The sequence below is a fragment of the Oncorhynchus tshawytscha genome, unplaced genomic scaffold (genome assembly GCF_018296145.1).
Source record: "Oncorhynchus tshawytscha isolate Ot180627B unplaced genomic scaffold, Otsh_v2.0 Un_contig_13375_pilon_pilon, whole genome shotgun sequence".
Taxonomy (NCBI): Eukaryota; Metazoa; Chordata; class Actinopteri; order Salmoniformes; family Salmonidae; genus Oncorhynchus; species Oncorhynchus tshawytscha.
In genome coordinates, this window is record NW_024606607.1 from 1 (window position 1) to 9,908 (window position 9,908).

The following is a 9,908-nucleotide window of genomic DNA, read 5'->3' on the forward strand; positions in this document are numbered from 1 at the left end:
CCTGTATGTATACGTTCATGTGCTTTTAAGTGGGAAATTTGACAGAAACTAGTTCCACAGTCAGGGCAGAAGAAAGGCTTCTCTCCTGTGTGTGTTCTCTGATGAACTTTTAGGTCATTTGATGTTTTAAAACATTTCCCACAGTCAGAGCAGGAGTAAGGCTTCTCCCCTGTATGTATACGTTCATGTGATTTTAAGTGGGAAAGTTGAGAGAAACTAGTTCCACAGTCAGGGCAGAAGAAAGGCTTCTCTCCTGTGTGTGTTCTCTGATGAAGTTTTAGCACCGTTGATGTTTTGAAGCATTTTCCACAGTCAGAGCAGGAGTAAGGCTTCTCTCCTGTGTGTATTTTTAGGTGTATTTTTAGCTTTGATAGAAATGGGAAAATCTTTTCACAATGTGGGCAGTGATGAGACCTCTTAGCTCTATGATCTTCCTGCTGTTGCTCTCTGGATGTAGAGAATGTCTCAACATGGTCTCCTGTGTGAACAACATCAGAAGAACCAGTCAGCTGGTGTGATATACATGTCAATCAAATGTATTTTATGAAGCCCTTTTTACATCAGTAGTTGTCACAAAGTGCTTAACAGAAACCCAGCCTAAAATCCGCAAAGAGCAAGCGATGCAGATGTAGAAGCACAGTGGCCACAAAAAAACTCCCTAGAAAGCAGGAACCTAGGAAGAAACCGAGAGAGGAACCAGGCTCAGAGTGGTGACCAGTCCTCTTCTGGCCATACCGGGTGACAGGTAGCCTAGTGGTTAGAGCAACCGAAAGGTTGCAAGATCAAAACCCCTGAGCTGACAAGGTAAAAATCTGTTGTTCTTCCCCTGAATAAGGCAGTTAACCCACTGTTCCTAGGCCGTCATTGAAAATAAGAATTTGATCTTAACTGACTTGCCTAGTTAACCTGTTTGGGCGCATGTCCAAACGCTAGTGGGACACCTACGACAACATCTGGTGAAATTGCAGAGCGCGAAATTCAAAATACAAAAATGAAAATACATCATTTAAATGCTTCTTGTTTAATCCAACTGCGTTGTCAGATTTGAAAAAGGCTTTACGGAGAAAGCATACCATGCTATTATCTGAGGACAGCTCCCCACGTCAAAATACTTTTTCAACCAGCACAGGCGTCACAAAATCACAGACAGCAATTAAATAAATCACTTACCTTTGAAGATCTTCCTCTGATTGCAATCCCAAGGGTCCCAGCTACACAATGAATGGTTGTTTTGTTCGATAAAGTCTTTCATTATATCGCGCTTGATTCAGTAATTCACTCTTTCAACATGCACACAAACAAATCCAAAAAGTTACCGGTAAAGTTCGTCCAAACAAGTCAAACGATGTTTCTAATTAATCCTCAGGTATTCTAATATGTAAATAAACAATAATATTTAAGACAGAGAATAGTGTGTTTAATAGCGAAGATAAATAACGAAGAGCGCACTGCGCGCAACATGACTACTTTTCAAAATGGGAGACACTTTGGAAAAACTACAAATACTTGTTCATTTTTCAAAAAAACAAGTCTGAAACCCTTTCTAAAGACTGTTGACATCTAGTGGAAGCCATAGGAACTGCAATCTGGGTCCTATCTATTTGTATATCCCATAGGCAAGCACTGAAAAAACCTGTGACCTCAAAAAATAAACATTCCAGATGGATTTTCCTCAGGTTTTCACCTGGCATATAAGTTCTGTTATAGTCACAGACATTATTTTAACAGTTTTAGAAACTTCAGAGTGTTTTCTATCCAATGCTATCAAGTATATGCATATCCTAGCTTTTGGGAAGATTACAGGCAGTTTACTTTGGGCACGTCAGTCATCTGAAAATCCGGACAATAACCAGTACGCTAAGAAATAAATAATATATATATATATATACTACCATTAGTGGTGAAATAAATGAATACATTCTAAAGATTGGGGTCACTTACAAATGTCCTTGTTTTTGAAAGAATAGCACATTTTTTGTCCATTCAAATAATGTAAAATTGATCAGAAATTAATGTTGTAAATGACTATTGTAGCTGGAAACGGCTGAAGATCTCGTACAACGCTGTGTACTACTCTCTTCACAGAACAATGCAAACAGTCTCTAACCAGAATAGTGTCTAGAAGGCCAGCATCCCGGAGTCGCCTCTTCACTGTTGACATTGAGACTGGTGTTTTGCGGGTACTATTTAATGAAGCTGCCAGTTGAGGACTTGTGAGACGTCTGTTTCTCAAACTAGACACACTAATGTACTTGTCCTCTTGCCCAGTTGTGCACCGGGGCCTCCCACTCCTCTTTCTATTCTGGTTAGAGCCAGTTTGGGGGTAGTACACAGCGTTTGTACGAGATCTCCAGTTTCTTGGCAATTTCTCGCATGGAATAGCCTTCATTTCTCAGAACAAGAATAGACTGACGACTTTCAGAAGAAAGGTCTTTGTTTCTGGCCATTTTGAGCCTGTAATCAAACCGACAAATGACCCAGATACTCAACTAGTCTAAAGAAGGCCAGTTGTATTGCTTCTTTAATCAGAACCACAGTTTTCAGCTGTGCTAACATAATTACAAAAGGGTTTTGTAATGATTAATTAGCCTTTTAAAATGATAAACTTGGATTAGCTAACACAACATGCATTTTGATCATAGGAGTGATGGTTGCTGATAATGGGCTTCTGTACACCTATGTAGATATTAGTAGTAATTTACCACATTTTGTTATGTTACAGCCATATTCTAAAATTGATTACATGTTTTTCCTGGGGATGTTTTTTTTTACAGCCTTACTAAATAAAAAAATATCCTCAGCAATCTACACACAATACCCCATAATGACAAAGCAAATGTATTTTTTTTTTTTTTAAACAGAAAAACAAGAGACTCAAAATTGAGTTCAGATGCTTCCTGTTTCCAATGATCATCCTTGAGATGTTTCTACAACTTGATATATAAAAAATATAAAATATCCACTACTGTTCAAAAGTTTGGGGTCACTTATAAATGTCCTTGTTTTGAAAGAAAAGCACATTGTTTGTCCATTAAAATAACATCAAATTGATCAGAAATACAGTGAAGACATTACAATTGTTGTAAATGACTATTGTAGCTGGAAATGGCAGATATTTTATGGAATATCTACATAGGCGAACAGAGGCCCATTATCAGCAAACCATCACTCCTGTGATCCAATGGCATGTTGTGTTAGCTAATCCAAGTGTATCATTTTAAAAGGCTAATTGATCATTAAAAAACCCTTTTGAATTTATGTTAGTACCGCTGAAAACTGTGGTGCTCATTAAAGAAGCAATAAAACTGGCCTTTGCAACTCTGCCTAGAAGGCCAGTATCCCGGAGTCGCCTCTTCACTGTTGACGTTGAGACTGGTGTTAAGTGACCCCAAACTTTTGAATTGAGCTCAGGTGCATCCTGTTTCCATTGATCATCCTTGATATGTTTCTACAACTTGACATATTAAATGTATATGTATCAGATATAAATCATCAGGATGTGGTAGTCTACTGGTTATGTTCAACACTTCTCCAATCGTTGTTGAGATCTGATATTCTGTGCAGCAAACAAATTATAATTCAATATTGACAGTGATGATGCCATGGCCTATTTTGAAATGAGGTATGCCTAACTTGGTGATTGAGGGTATTAAACATTTTCAAAGTTCTTGAGACAATGTGTGGGCAAAGGCAGGCGATACAAGTTTAAATAGATTTTGCTTCGCTGTGAAGTCTTGAGGTTTTCAGGGATGTGTGATGTCAGAATTACAGAATTCAACCGAGCAATAGACTGGTCATAACTTATGGAGGTCTAATATATGAATATAACTTCTAGATAGAACCAGCTCTTACCATGACTAACAGTTGTCCTAATGTTCTCCTCCTCTTCATCTTTAATGTTGACATTCAGCTCCAGTGTTTGACTGCAGTCTTCCAGCTTCACTGATGCCATCTCTGGTTCCTACGGTGCAAACTGGGCTCCACTGTCACAATCAGGACCCAGTGACTGTAGGTTTCAACTTAGTGTGGAAGGAGAGTGACAGGATTGGTTTGTCTTCACTGTTGATGTTACCGGCCTCAGACTTAATCTGAGTCGGTCTGTAGTAATAAAGACAAACGGACACAAAAGTTATTTTCTTGACAGTTCTGGCACTTTATTCTGTATGACTAAATTACATTTGTAATATGTTTTGGTGCATATATGCATTTACTATAGTATCCAAATAAGAAAGTGTCTGATCGCAGAACATTCCATAAAATTCTACAAAAATACCACCGGTCTTTAAAACAGCTGTAACTCATTCGCGGTTAAAAGGTATGGAGTGGCAGGGTAGCCTAGTGGTTAGAGCGTTGGACCAGTAACCGGATGGTTGCAAGTTCAAACCCCCGACCTGACAAATCTGCCATTCTGCCCCTGAACAGACAGTTAACCCACTGTTCCTAAATAAGAATTTGTTCTTAACTGACTTGCCTATTTAAATAAATAAAGGTATTACTATTCTGATTTCAGACTATCAATCCTTACAAAACAAGGAAGACTCAATGTACTCTAAGTGTTTCTTCATTAGGAAGTGTAAAATGCAGTTGTTTGGGGAAAAAAGTGTATGGCACATTTTCACAGGTGTTTTTTCTTGACTGATTTACGTCATATCATTTGAAAGGGCTGTTTCTCAGCTTTCAAAATATGTATCATGTTTTCATAATGGTTTGACACCAGCAAAGTATAGCTCATTTAGGTATGCATGATCTCAGTAAAATCAGGAATTTCAAAACTCTCCTACCGATGATGCAACAATGCCAATATGGCGATTTACAATTAAGTCAGGTTTACAGTCCGCCTATCGACATGTCTGTAGACAATTGTCTTAGCGACATCATGAACATTCTATCGTCGTCCGACATCAAACTTTTCACTTATGAAAAAGTATAATTAAAACAGCCTCTACATGACATCAGCACCCCAGTGCTCTAAATAGCATACTTTATTTTAACACCAATAAAACCCATCCGTTTAAAAATGAATTCAGTAAATGTCAAGCTAGCAAGCCAGGCAACTAAAAGCTATTTTCTAAACCACGTTTTGGTTCGTTGTCTAGCCAGTTCAAATAATGACCAGAGTATAGCTGACAACATCTAAACTTTAGTTACTTGTGATCCATTATTACAGGAAAGTAAACCAACATAATTATTTACAAGGTAATGGCGAGCTTACAGAAAATAGCTTAGTGCCATAGTGTGACAAAATAAAAGTAGGTCATTCTGAGAATTTTTTAAACTGCATCATCATAGGAGGATTTGGTCTAGTTGCTGTGACAGTACGGTAACCACATCAACGGACACTTCAACGGACACTGCGAGTCGCAGAGAATTAAACTTTTTTCACGCCTGTGCGACAAGGAAAGTGACAGTCGCAACGACGGTCTACAGACATTCCACAGGAGTATAAATCAAATGTTTTTTTGACCAGTGACACTGGTCGCATTCTAATTGCCTACAAACATGTAGTTAGACCAAGTATGAGCTAGACTTTACAGTTAACTTGTGTTCTGAAGCCTAGTGTTTACATTCCCACCTTAATGTATTCAGCAATCCAACATTACACGTAACATGAGGGCTCAGATTGGGAAGTGCAAATAATGGCAGTCTAGGCAGATCTACGAAGTAATCAAGGTGTCTTCTATTCTGAAAATACTCACAGTAACTGGAGAATCCACCCTCTGTGTTACAGGGAGATTCTGGTAGAGGAGAGTAACGTACAAACGACAGGCTTAGTGATGAAGATTTAGATAGTATAAAAAAATGTTAAAGTAATATGGCCTTTGTGTTTAATTACCTGGCCTTGGCACACAGTGCTTTGACTTCATTTTCCTTGATGAGTTCACAACGCTTAAGTTGTTCTATCCGTCTGTCCAGATCACTGATGTCCCCCATTGTCACACACAATCCTCACTCTGGGGTCTGGAGGAGTCACCTACAGGGCCTTGCAAACACAGAGTGTATTCTTCACACACAGTCACCCTGGTCCGAAACACACACACACTCGCTGTTCAGGCAGTTCTACTCACAAAGAGAGGTCGGCAGATAGAGGGATATATGGAAGATATTTTTTTTAGAGCATGGTATCATGTAGACATTGTTATATGTCTGTTCTGTTCAATGTGAGGGCTTCAAATAGTGGAAACACCAATAAACTAACTAGCGTAATAGTTAGCGTTACTAGCGAAGTTTGCGAGTTAGTTAGCATGAAGTGAGTTAAACATTAACATAATAACGTTAATTAATTGGTAACGTTAGCTCAGCCAGCTAGTTGGCTGGTCTTTTCATTAAGGTGGGTATTATGGCTATATTTGTGTTCATATTTAATACTCAGTTTGTGGTAGAAAAGAGAACTGCGTTGTTAGGATTAGCTAACCAGTTAGCTAACAATCTTGGCCTGTTTATCAGGTACTTACGAAATGCTAACGTTGCTTAGCTAGCTAATTTAGCTTGCTAGCTAGCTGTTACCAATGTTTTCTAGTCGAAACGGCGTAATCCAAAACTAACATAAATACCTTTGAATATTGGGGAAGAAGAACTCGAGATACATACATATAGCTGTTTTATTCCACGTAAAAGCAATTTTTCCGCTCCACCACGGTTATCTTTTTTCACCGGTTTACCAAACCACAGCCGGACGGGCTCTGTCTGCAACTTCCGCTGTCGGGGACGCGCATTTCGCAGTCATGAAACGCGAGGGGAATTTTTCAGTTTTTAAGCAAATTTCCGAAAATGCTACATTTTAACATGACTAATGCTGTGTTCTTATGATTAAACATTATAACAAAAACAATGGGGGCCTGTGTTGAATTTATTATGGATTTATTATGGATAAATGAATAAACAATATCCCCATTTTAAATAGAATTGTATCTAGGTAAACTTATACTCTGTATGTTTAATAGACAATATGAGTTCATAAGAAGAAATTGTGTGACAGGACAAGGAGTAATAAAAAGTTAAAGAACACCATTCCAACTGGGCAGGAAGAAATGAGTTGTGGACTGTGTAAACACATAAGGTCGTTAGGCTATGGTTGACCCAACCTGAAACTTAGCTCTGGGGTTTTTAGATAAGGCAGTGAGTGCATTCCTAGGGTTTCTGTTAATTAAAACTGTCAGTTCAGTGGTGATCGATAATGTTGAGGGGTCAAAAGTTATCTGGGAGTGTGTTAGTAAGTTAGAATGAACTTTTCACCTTACTTTGTCCTGTCGAGAGGAGGGGGTTCGGTTAAGGCAGTGAAATGACGTCATGATCTGTATTTAAACTGATGCATGTGTTTGAGTGGTAGCGCGCTTCGAGAATAAATTCTATTACCTATTATTTAAAGACTGGTCTGCGTCTATTTTATGCAAACAAGAAATCTTACAAATTCTCATAAAATAGATGAAGGGCTTTCAATTGATGAAAGCACATTGGCATAATTAAATTATACTAACAGCCTGACTGTTTACATATATTTTCTACATACTTTCTATTTGGTTTTAGTCGTTTATGTTGCCACTGAAATAGTTTTTCCCATCCTGAAAATGTCAAATAATAACACTATTAATTTGCTATCCACAAATACTTTCATCCCCATTGATGTATATGGCCCATCGATTGCATTTTCTATGTATTGGCCAATGAGAGGCTTTGAAGCCATTGGCACTCCCCAGAAGGAATGGATGGAATTCTACAGTATTTCAATTGAACGTTTTAAGGGCAATATTACATGTATTTAATTATGTTTTTGTTGTTGTCGTGCAGACACTAACATTAGTACTTCAAAAATATATAAAACATTTTATTTTTATTTATTTTATTCTCCCCAATTTCGTGGTATCCAATTGTTTAGTAGCTACTATCTTGTCTCATCTCTACAACTCCCGTACGGGCTCGGAAGAGACGAAGGTTGAAAGGCATGCGTCCTCCGATACACAACCCAACCAAGCCGCACTGCTTCTTAACACAGTGCCATCCAACCCGGAAGCCAGCCGCACCAATGTGTCGGAGGAAACACCGTGGACCTGGCAACCTTGGTTAGCGCGCACTGCGCCCGGTCCGCCACAGGAGTCGCTGGTGCGCGATGAGACAAGGAAAATATATAAACTTTAAGGAAAATGTATATATATATATATTTTTTTTGTTTAGCGCACATAACAAAATATAAACTTAACATGCAACAATTTGAAAGATTTTACTGAGTTACAGTTCATGTAAGGAAATCAGTCAACTGAAACTGGAATACGCTGTCGTACGCATCCATCCAGAGCATCACAAACATGCTCAATGGGTGACATGTCTGGTGAGTATGCAGGCCATGGAAGAACTGGGACATTTTCAATTGTGTACAGATCCTTGCGACATGGGGCCGTGCATTATCATGCTGAAGCATGAGGTGATGAATGGCATGACAATGTGCCTCAGAATCCCGTCTCGATAAAAATCAATCGTGTTTGTTATCCGTAGCTTTAAACCTGCCCATACCACCACCCCACCACCCACGGAGCACTTTCTTCAAAACATTGACCCCAGCAAACCACTTTTTTCTTGATCAATCATCTCATTTCAGTAGATCAGGTAGCTAATCCTTGACAAAACATTAATTCACATTAGACACAAAGTACACATTTTCAATTGCACAACATAAGAGCACTTAATCTAGAGTAGATTTCCTAAATTCACAAATGCATAAATGACAAAAAAATAATTTAGTACAAGATTGCAGTATGTTTCAGGCAGCACTATGTACTATTTTATGAATAACCTTGTCTTCACTGTATTTTTTCACTCACAGAAAACCAAATGTATTTCCCATTCACACCATATTAAGAATTATCAGGGGTCGTACAGTGGCAAGTCAAATTCAAGGACTTTTTTCAGGCACTAATATTTATTTACTTTAAGCCCCTTGTGCAAACCCTGAATTATAGATAAATATAGAAACTGTATGTGTCTGAATAGTAGTACACATGTAAATCAGTTTTTTAACTGATAATATTTACATTCAGCGTCAAAACTGTAGTGCAACTGAAATGTTCCCTCTCTGATGAGGCACTACCTGCACTGAAGTCCGTTGATGCAGAACTCCTATGGTATCATGGCGGTCCGCAAACAAATGTTTAAGGTCCATGTCTGTCTAATTCTGTACTAAGAAAATAAACCAAGAAATCCCTATTAACTTCTACCACACCCTCCCCTTCCCCAAAAACCCTCCCACACCCCCCAATAAACTATATCAATAGATCCCTTTCTGTGTTTGCAAACATTGGGGTTTATATCATGCTGAGACAATCCACCCCCAGGTTATCCAGCTTATCAAAAACCATACCGACAGTAACATCTGTTACCCCCAACAACTCTGCTGCAGTTTACAAGATACCAGGTTTAAAGTTATTTCTACTTTACACAATCCAAGTTGTTGATAACCACACCAATGATAGCTATGAAGTACATATTATTCAACATTAAAGTATCCTTTGTCACAGTGCATTTATGGTTACAAGATTTCTGAACAGGCCTCGAAACCATGTCAGGACTAGTAGAAAGACCAGTTCTGAAAGTAGGTCCTCTAACTACAGAAATGTGGTTACTACTGACAATTGAGATGTACAAACTATGGCATAAGGGACGAAAAGCGAATAAGAGGCAATCCGTAATTTCGATTAAGACATTAATGAGCGAGCTATAACGGACGTAGTCAATATAACTTTGTTCAGCACTTTTGAAATGTACAGCAACATAATTCAGAAAATGGGCTGTTCTTACAGTGTTCTCTCTGTACACCAAGTCAGAACCGTAAGATAAATAAAGGGGCATATAAGCAGACAATGAAAACCCTTACAATATTCAATGATTACATTTCTCTACCACCAAGTCAGAACAGTGGG

The 9,908-nt window shown here is 38.4% G+C and overlaps 1 long non-coding RNA gene across 5 annotated transcripts; it reads right to left on the reverse strand.

Moving 5' to 3' along the window:
- Positions 1 to 2: 2 nt before the first annotated feature.
- LOC121842188 lies at positions 3 to 6,724 on the reverse strand. Of its 5 annotated transcripts, none has more exons than XR_006080985.1 (5): positions 6,589 to 6,724; positions 5,834 to 6,018; positions 5,697 to 5,735; positions 3,853 to 4,098; positions 3 to 478 (listed from the first exon to the last, which is right to left on the reverse strand). It is a non-coding gene; the product is annotated as an uncharacterized LOC121842188 (long non-coding RNA). The 5 variants fall into 5 exon arrangements; XR_006080984.1 differs by having other exon boundaries at positions 6,552 to 6,724; XR_006080983.1 differs by having other exon boundaries at positions 5,834 to 5,980; positions 6,552 to 6,720.
- Positions 6,725 to 9,908: the final 3,184 nt, after the last annotated feature.